At 41.2% G+C, this 9,729-nt stretch overlaps 1 pseudogene; it reads right to left on the bottom strand.

The window, feature by feature from the left end:
* Positions 1-5,129: 5,129 nt before the first annotated feature.
* LOC122436455 lies at positions 5,130-6,761 on the bottom strand (annotated as a pseudogene).
* Between the last annotated feature and the right edge of the window lie 2,968 nt (positions 6,762-9,729).

The raw sequence follows: 9,729 nt of genomic DNA, 5'->3' as shown, positions 1-9,729 counted from the left end.
ATGTCCCAAGGCAATTTGCCAGTCTTCGTTAAACTGCAGGAAAGCATTTAATTGTTATTTTCTTGTATGAAATTATAATCTCAGGAGGATTGTCACCAAACGAATGTATCGTCCTTCTTCTGTGTTTTGTAATTAGTGTTGCTATTAAAGCTGGGTCATCAGCCACTATCTTTTTGTCTGTAGCTGGAAGATGTGTCCATTCTAGGGGTCCTGATTGCATTCATACACCAGTCGGAGCTGTAGGAGTAGGCAAGCACAAAAGCTGCCACACTTTACTTGTATCAATCCTATTTACATGACTATAGACACAGCAGCTGTTACTTTATCAAGGGCTTTTCGAGCTTCAGGGGTCAGGCTCTTTTCGGAAGCTGGGTCAGAGGTACCTTGTAAGATATTAAACAAGGGCTTTAATTCAGCAGTAATGAATTTTACCTAAGGCCTAATCCAGTTAATATCTCCTAGCAAATTTTGATAATCACTTAATGTCACCACATGAACTTTTTTTTTTTAATAGTAAGGTAACATGAGTCGCCATTTTAGAGTATAGACCTTGTCCTAGATAAGTAACTGGGGGGTTTATTTGGGGGCAATTTGTAGGCCTCTATATTGTAATGCGTCTGTTAGATCATGCAGCACTGATTGTAGCTATGCCTGATCGGGATGTGCTATTTGGATATCATCCATACAATGAATTAAATATACCTGTCTATGTTTTATATGAAATCACGTGAAAAAGACTTGAAAAGACTTAGAAGTGTATGCAGGGGCATTGTCAGGTTTAAGACATTAGGATAACACAAGTCTAACAGTGGGGGGTTATTTTGGATAGAAGAAGAATGAGCTTTGACATGTACAATAATCTTAAAGAACACATTGATTTTACTAAAATAACAAAGTTAAAACAAATATAAACCACTTAAAGGCAAAGAAATGTATAATCTGTTATTGATAGATTTATTCTAACAAAACTTTTTTCACTTCACAAAGAGAGCTGACTAAATTTCAATCTGTTACAAATGTAGCCGAGAGCAAACAAAGAGCATTTTATTTAGTTAATCTTAGATAAGTTTTTTGCTTTTTTTTCTTATAAATCTTGAACTAGAGGTATTTTTCTAAAAGCATGAGAGTCAAACCATACATGGTAATTGACAATGTAGCCTGGTCATTGTTGTGACCTGTAGCACTTGAACATGATAATTAAAACTGTAACTGACAGCATGTTACCAGGACATATCAATTTTCATGAATTTTCCATAATTTTTAGGATATCTATATAAGCAACAACCACCGTACAGTCCAAACTGAGAAGATTTAGCACCCTTCCAACAATCATTCCCATGCCATTTAACATGTCAAATGAACTCAGATAGTATAATAGCCTTGTGGGAGGCTTCAGGGACTCTCTGAAGCATCCCAAACTTAGCTAGCAGTCCAAAGAATTTTAAAAGAATATGTTTTAAGACGTTTTATTATAAGGATCAATTAAAAGCATTTTGAACGTTGGGTCAGATTTAGTCAATGTTGATGGGTGTATCCTTTAGCTTGTTGATATATCACAATGCACATAAATACCAACGGTCAAGTTCTAGTGAACGTGAGCTCCGCCCCCTTTGGACCAAATGGGTTCTACCCAGTTTTTTGTTTTGGCCTTGTCCTTCCTAACAAAATCCATTTATCTAACTAGTTTTAATCCAATTTTAGAAAATCCTGATCATGCCAAACTCTTTTTAAATATTCTTGATACCTTTGTTAAATTTACTGAAAGTATACTTCCTGCTTTCCTTTAGCAACAAAGAGCTAACATTTATATGAGCATTTCAGAGACTGGTGAGCATAAATACCAGTGATAATGTTTAAATCCCTTGTTTTTTCTTTGTTTTATTTATTTGTTTTGTAACATTTTAGGATGGCATCAAGCAGTATTTACTTGTAGTCCCACATCTCTTTAGTTGTTCTGTAAAAGGAAATCAGTGTTTAGTAGGAAATGTTTTAAACATTTAATATATTTGGAAATGACCTAATTATTTAATAGACTTTTAATACTTAGTTTAGCACATCCCTTAGAAATCTGACTTATGTCAATCTGGAGAGACAGTTGTAGATGGGTATTCCTAAAGAAAAATGATTTGTTAGAGTTTATATAAAAACTCATATCTCTTTTCCAATTTTTAGAAAATTTTTTCACTCGAGGTAATTGCCTTGTTGACAAAGTGGTAACAGATATAATATTTAACTTATATTAAACCTAGGTACAAAAAATATTTTACTTGATGTTAATTACTCTAAGACATGTCTATATCAGATAGGTGACCAAACAAACATTCTTATCAGGTATTTAATACTGAATATATCTCAGTTCACCTGAACCTGGAATTTATTGTTTCATTTAGAATTATTTGATTTGTAAGCACTTATTCTTCTTTAAAGCAAATAAATAGAGCTCATTTACAAATTAACCTAAACAATATTATGCAGAGACAAAGACATACCAACACATATTTAGACAAACGCAGTGCAAAATCTAGCTTCATGTTTTAATCTGGGTCATGAATTAGATATTACACAATAAAATTTACTACTTTATACAAATAGAAGAAATACAATAAAAGTTTTCAAGGCTTTTTTGCTTTCCTTTTTGTCTCAGTGTCAGGAGTTAGAGATTGTCTAGGGCCAAATACTTTGGTGCTTTTTCGATAACAGCATTGCATACCATGCCCACCCCCTCCCGCCCAACCGTCCTTGACACAGCTCCCCAGCTAAATTCCCAGCCTTGCACTCACATACAGAAACACCACATCCTCCTCCCCTTCCCCCATGGGAAGGGTATCACTGGGGCTCAGTCTGAGCACAGGTCAGCCCCATGCTTTCAAGCTAACTGGACCTTCTCTTCCCATCTCCAACTGCACAGGAACCATGCCCCTCCCTCTGCACATACTTTTCCTTTCTCTGCCCTTTCTGCCCCACACAGAAAGCTCAGAGAGCTCAGAGACACACAGAATTTCACACCAGGTTGATTTTATTTAAATGTCATTATTAATGTTAGTGGGTGCTATTGGTAGAAGACTCAATGACTGTACTGTTGGCCACTTTTAAGCAGTGAGACCCTGGAAGAATTCTGAGGTCTCTAGCCATATTCTGAGGTCACTGGCTATGCACTTGTCCAGCAGGAATGGCAGGGGTCTCCATGATCTCTTGGGCCTCTTCCAGTTGGTTCTGATTCAGCTCTTCATTCACCTTGGAACACTGGCTCCAGAGATTTGAACCTCTGATATTGTTAGGATTCTCTGAGGTGGGAGCTATTTGAAAAGCCTTCTTGCTCAGCTTTGGTTGAATGTGCTTATTTGCCCTCACAAGTACCCTGCCGACCTGGAGAAAACAAGAGAAGGAGCAAAGAATGGCATTAACTTGGGGAAGAGTGTATTGCTGGTTGGGACTGATGGCTTCAGTAGAAGGAGTGTGACCAAGAGGTGGCATGTGCAAGACAAGGCAAGGGGACTGTGAATTACGGGTCCTGTCAATGTGCAGGTTGAGCTTGGGTGGGTTCACTCACCTTGACACTTCTTTTTGACCTCAGTTGATAAGACGTCTTCATCTTGTCATACTGCATGAGGAGCCAGTTGTTTCTGAATTGTGCTAGAGTCTTTTGGCTTCCCAGTCACCTTAGTCATTTGGTCTTGTGTGTGTGTGTGTGTGTTAAGAAATATTCAATTTATTTAACTAGTTTTCACAGGTGAATGTGTATTCTATAGAAACTTGATCGATTGTACAGTTTATATATAGTTCAAACTCCAGAACGCAAAAAGTAGGTCATATGGGTGCAAAACTACTGCACCAACCCGTCCAAGTAAAGGCAGATTTACACTCTGTAAGCTCTCCACAAGGCCGGGAGGTGGTCGGTTCCAAGTAGAAACTTCAAAACTGTACTGAAATAAGGTTTTGATTTTATTTCACTCTTCATCCATTCCATATGATTGCAAGCTCAGAAGCCTGCCAGGAGACAGGCTTCTGGAAACGTCCCCAGCACCGGCAGGAATGCAGACATCTATGTCCACAAGGCACTCTCACATAGCATCCTCTCCTTGGTATGGTGTGTAGATGTGAAAGCAGAGACTGACAACATGAAATGTCGATATAATAAGGTAGTTCTCTTTAAAAGGAGTTTCTGCATTGAATAGTGTGCCAAAAGAATTTTAACTTGTTCAATAAAGTACACTCTAAGTGAACCTAAAAAGTACAGTTTATAAGCATGCAAATGCTTTTCATTTTTGGTGTAATACATCAATCACATCTGCAAAGAGAAAACCAAAACTCTATATAAAGGAGTAGAGCTCACCTAACCACGAGAAGCACTCATGTACTTATTTTTCAAAAGGGTCAGAAAACCTAATTATAAACCTGCTAAGATTAACTTATAACTTAAGCTACCATACTGAAGCTAGTCAGTGATTCACTAATCCTGCAAAAGATGCTTTCTGTTAGCGAGAGTGGTTTCTTCCTGTTAACTGGGTAAGAATCAGACTTTGAACAACAGGGAACAATCAATTGATATTTCAGCATGAATCCGAGGCATATTTTACTTTTGGAGTATGTCCATCAGTGGGTCTTTACCCAGAAGTACTCATCCTAAAAGATAAGTCTTCCATTTGATTTAGAATTTTCTATTTCTGAAGCTTTGGACCTTTTAGAGATAAGGCACATCTCAGATTTTTCCATATTTCGATTTGCAGCAGGGATGGCGAGGCTTGCTATCACCCCTTTCTTTTCTTTTAGAAGAAAAAAAAAAAAAAAGATAAACACACATTGTTTCAGACTTTTCTGACACCTAAACCTAGAAAATATCTTTATACATACACATTCCTAGCCGAAGAGGACAAGAATGAGAGCCTCAAGGAGCAAGCCAGAGCTCACCATTATACTTTTATACTCATGTGTATTAAGTATAAAGCAATGACGTTTCAACAAAGGAGTTATGTAGTTATTTATTTTAAAGCTACAGTACCTCAGAACTTCTTGGCCATAAATAGCTTGTCTGTCTCAAGTTCTGCTTCCCAGAGGGAGCTCGGTAGGAGCCTGGCCCAGGCCGTGAGGTCCCGCACCCCGCGCCCTGGTGCGGTCGGGTGGCCGGACAGTCAGAAATCGTCGATCTTGCTCTTCAGGTACTTGAGCATGGAGTCCATGCCCTGCGCGGAGCCCCATATCTTCTTGAGCACCTCACACTCCTGCTCGTTGGCCCGCTCCAGCTCCAGCCTCATGTTGCTGCGCACAAGGGCCTTGGATTCCTCCAGCACTACGCGGTTGCAAGAGGCGAGCTCCTTGATGCGAACCATGACTTCCTGGGTGAAGGTCCCAGGCCAGAACACCTGGGAGATCAGCCCTTTGCTGCACGCCTCCTGTGCTTTAGCTTCCGCCCTCTGAACAGCATTTCGTTGGCAGACGCTCCTCCGATAATCTTGGGGAACATGACAGTGGAACAGCCATCTGGACTCTGTCCGAAGGTGGTATAGGGTGTCTGGAACCATGCCTTTTCGTTGGCCCAGACCACATCACAGAGAGGCAGGATGGATGCTCCTAGCCCAATGGCCGGGCCATTCACAGCTACGACAATAGGCTTCTTGAACTGGATGAAGGTGTTCACGAAGTTTCTGATGGCCTCGGCCATTCTGGCGCTCTCCCTCTTGTGGTCATCTGGCAGGCGCCGGATGAAGTAGAGGAAGTCCAGGCCGCAGCAGAAGACACTGCCCATGGCGATGAGCAACACCAGCTTGCTGTCTTCGGCGTTGGCCATGCTCAGCGCGCTCTGCAGCTCCTTCATCACCTCCGGGTTCAGCGAGTTGTTCTGGGATGACTTGGTGGACAGCAGGATGTGGGTGAAGCCGTCCTGCTTCCGGACCACAATGTCCCGGTACCTGTAGGCGCTCTCCCTCTGCCGCACACTGAAGCGCAGCTGCTTCTTAAAGGGCTGGTCTCGCCTGTCCTTCATGAACTTCTTCTTCCCAGCTTTCACGCCCATGACTGACGTCTGCAGGGGGCTCGTGCAATTGGCCGGCAGTGCGTCCACCAAATGGGACGTGCCATTCCCTTTCACGGCCAGCCCCGTGGCCATGGCGGCCTTCACGGGGCCCGCCGCCCGTGGCAACAGTGGGTTTATCCAGGGCCGGCTCCCCATGATCAGGTGTTCTGCCCCAGGGCTCAGTAGGGCCCCGGTCCACTTCTCGGCTGCCGCCTCTGCGGCCACTGTGTCTTCCAGCCCCTGCTCCATGGGGTCCGGATTCTCGGGGCTCTCGTCCTGAAAGCTGTCCAGCCCAGTCCCACTCTTTATGGGGCTCTTGGGCACGAGAATCCTGTTGCCCAACCAGGCCAGGTCCATGTTCTTGTAGGTGGCCTGGCCCTGCGTGGAGCTCTTCTGGAACTTCTGGCTGGTGGTAACCAGTGGTGTGCTCTTTGCCTCATGCTCCTTGCCCACCACTAGGGCCTTGGGGGCGGCCTTGGAGAAGCTGCTCTTGGTGGATCTGGAGACCTGATTCCGGCCATTGTTTGGGGCGGTCCGCTTGGCTCTAGTGAGGTTGCCTCCCTCTGATTCCTGGTGTCGTGCTGGTTGAAGTCTTGGATGCACTCCTTGCAGCTCCCCAGGTGCTGCTCTGGCTCCCGGTGGCATCCTCCCTGCCGTAGCCTTTCCACTGAACCACATAGTCCGTGTCCCCTTTCTTGTTTTGCCTCTTGTCAATAATCCTTTCAACCTCATACATATCCACGGAGACCATGGCTTCCCGCTCTGGGCAGGGCCAGTGAGGCAACCCTGGTCATTTTGAAGACTCCCAGCGGCCTGCTCCAGTGTCCCTGAACACCCCTATATGTAGGGGACCACACCCTTATGATTATGAGGTCAGTAAGTCCATTTCCCAGCATTTATTGATGTAGACTTTTGGATAGCAGCCATTCTGACTTACATGGTTTTGATTTGCATTTCTCTGATAATGAGTGAGGTTGAATATATTTTCATGTGTTTGTTAGCCATCTGTATGTCTTTTTTTGACAAATGTCTGTTTAGTTCTTTGGCTCACTTTTTGTTTGGGTCTTTTATGTTTCTAAAATTGAGCTGGAGGCGTTCCTAGTGTATTTTTAAGATTAATTCTTTGTTGATTCATTTGCTATTATTTTCTCCCATTCTGAAGTCTTTCTTTCACCTTGCTTATAGTTTCCTTTGTTGGTCAAAAGCTTTTAGCTTTAATTATGTGTCATTTGTTTATTTTGGCTTTCATTTCCAATATTCTGGGAGGTGGGTCATAGAGGATCCTGCTGTGGTTATGACGAAGAGTGCTTTACCTGTTTTCCTCTAAGAGGTTTATAGTTTCTAGTCTTACATTTAGCTCTTTAATCCGTTTTGAGTTTATCTTTGTGTATGGTGTTAGAAAGTGTTCTAGTTTCATTGTTTTATAAGTGGTTAACCAATTTTCCCAGCACCACTTGTTAAAGAGGTTGACTTTTCTCCATTGTATATTATTTCCTCCTTTGTCAAAGATAAGGTGTCCATAGGTGTGTGGATATATCTCTGGGCTTTCTATTTTGTTCCATTGATCTATATTTCTGTGTTTGTGCCAGTACCACACTCTCTTGATGACTGTGGCTTTGTAGTAGAGACTGAAGTCAGACAGGTTGATTCCCCCAGTTCCATTCTTCTTTCTCAAGATTGCTTTGGCTATTTGAAGTTTTTTGTATTTCCATACGAATTGTGAACTTATTTGTTCTAGTTCCATTTGTGTCATCTTTCATTTGTTTTATCCATACATGGTTCTTTTCTGTGCACAAGTTTTTTCTCTGCTTAGGCAGGTTCATTCCCAGAGATTGCATTTTTCTTGTTACAATGGTGAATTAAATTGTTTCCTTAATTTTTGTTTTTGGTTTTCTGTTGTTATGTGTAGCAGATTTCTTTGTGTTTATTTTGTATCCAGAAACTTCCCTAAAGTCATTGACTATGTCTATTAATTTTCTGGTCGCATCTTATGACCCTCTGGCATAGTAATATATGTTTGCAAACAGTAACAGTTTTACCCCTTCTTTTCCAGTTTTCTGGTAGTTATTTTCTTCTTCTTCTTCGCTGATTGCTGTAGCTAGAAGTCACAAGATTATGTTGATTAACAGAGGTAATAGTTGGCAACTTTGTCTTTTTCATGAACTTAGGCAGCATGTTTAAGTTTTTACCTATGAGAAGCATGCAAACAGTGGTTTAATCCATACATGGCCTTTATTAAGTTGAAGAAGATTCTCTCTGTTCCCACTTCTTCTACAGCTTTTATCATGAACGGGTGCTGAATTTTGCCAAAGGCGTTTTCTGCATCTATATCTTAGATGGTTTCGAGAGATTTCCTTGGAAACACCTTTGTTAACTTTCAGTGTTCTTTCCTCCTTTGGCCACCTGATGCAAAGTGCTGTCTCATTAGAGAATGCCCTGATACTGGGAAAGATTGAAGGTAAAAGGAGAAGTGGGTAGCAGATGCTGAAAGGGTTATAGTATCACCAACTCTATGGACATGACTCTGAACAAATTCTGGGAGATAGGGAAGCTAAGACTGATGGGACACAGGCCATGGGGTGGCAAAGGGATGGACATGAATAAGTGACTGAACAACATTAGCAACACATTCTCTCCTGTTATTGACAGTAGTAGTCATTCTTGACTACTTCATTTTCTGTCCCACCATACCCTATCTACATCTCAGTTACACTAATTTTACCACTTACATGCATAGATTCAGCCACATTTGTTGTCATAATTGTCCCCCACTGGCCAAAAATGTATGTAGTTTCCCAACTACACATGATCCAGTGTTCTAACATTTCTCCAGCAGCCATTTATGTTTCTCAGGCACCTTCTGCTTTGCTCTAGCCAGAGAAAATTGTCATTCGCCAGCTAAGCCATGCGACAGGAAGCAAGTTCTTGAGGATAAATAAACTTTTATTCTTTATTCTATCATTTTCTCAATCTTCACATTGTTTCTTTACGTTTCATTTCTTCAATCACACTGAAATTTCAGTCTGTGCTCTGTTCATCTCAGTCTCACTGTCTGTGAAGACACTGTTCTTCTGTTTTCCCTGATTTTTCTTTTTTAGAAATGTCTATGAGAGCTTATTTTAAATTCTTCTGGAAGGTTTTTTTTTTTTTTTCAGTTTACAAATCGTTTTGAGATTTTAATTTTAGATTGACCTGTTTGATGAGCTTTGATAGATGCTCCTTTCCAAATGGAAAAAAATATGACAACTCACATCTATTTTACCTTCTGATTCTATTCGCCTGCATTCAGGAGTAAAGGGTTGTTTCTGAATAATACAACCTGCATGGGTGTACATCTTAGTCACAGAATCATGCCTGACTCTTTGCAACCTCATGGACTGCAGCCCACCAGGCTCCTCTGTCCATGGGCTTTTCTAGGCAAGGATATTGGGTTGGGTAGCCATTGCCTTCTCCAGGACAACCTGAATAGTGGAACCAACAAGAAACAGAATTTTTAAGGTTTTAAATCTTAATAAATTCTGGACTTGCAGAAACAATTCCCTCAAAAAAAAAAAAGAAAATCTTGATTGCAAGTTAAAGTCAACAACTTTGGTTGCCTATCCCAAGATTATCTAAAAAGAAAATAATCATTGGCTTCTATGAAAAGCATATTTTTCAGTTACTCATATAGCTAAGGAATATAAAAAAGCAAAATGAAATCTCAGAGATCTATATCATAA

Source organism: Cervus canadensis, chromosome Y (assembly GCF_019320065.1).
Source record: "Cervus canadensis isolate Bull #8, Minnesota chromosome Y, ASM1932006v1, whole genome shotgun sequence".
NCBI classification, from domain to species: domain Eukaryota; kingdom Metazoa; phylum Chordata; class Mammalia; order Artiodactyla; family Cervidae; genus Cervus; species Cervus canadensis.
The sequence above is the reverse complement of the archived record's forward strand: the minus strand, read 5'-3'. Positions and strand labels throughout refer to the sequence as shown.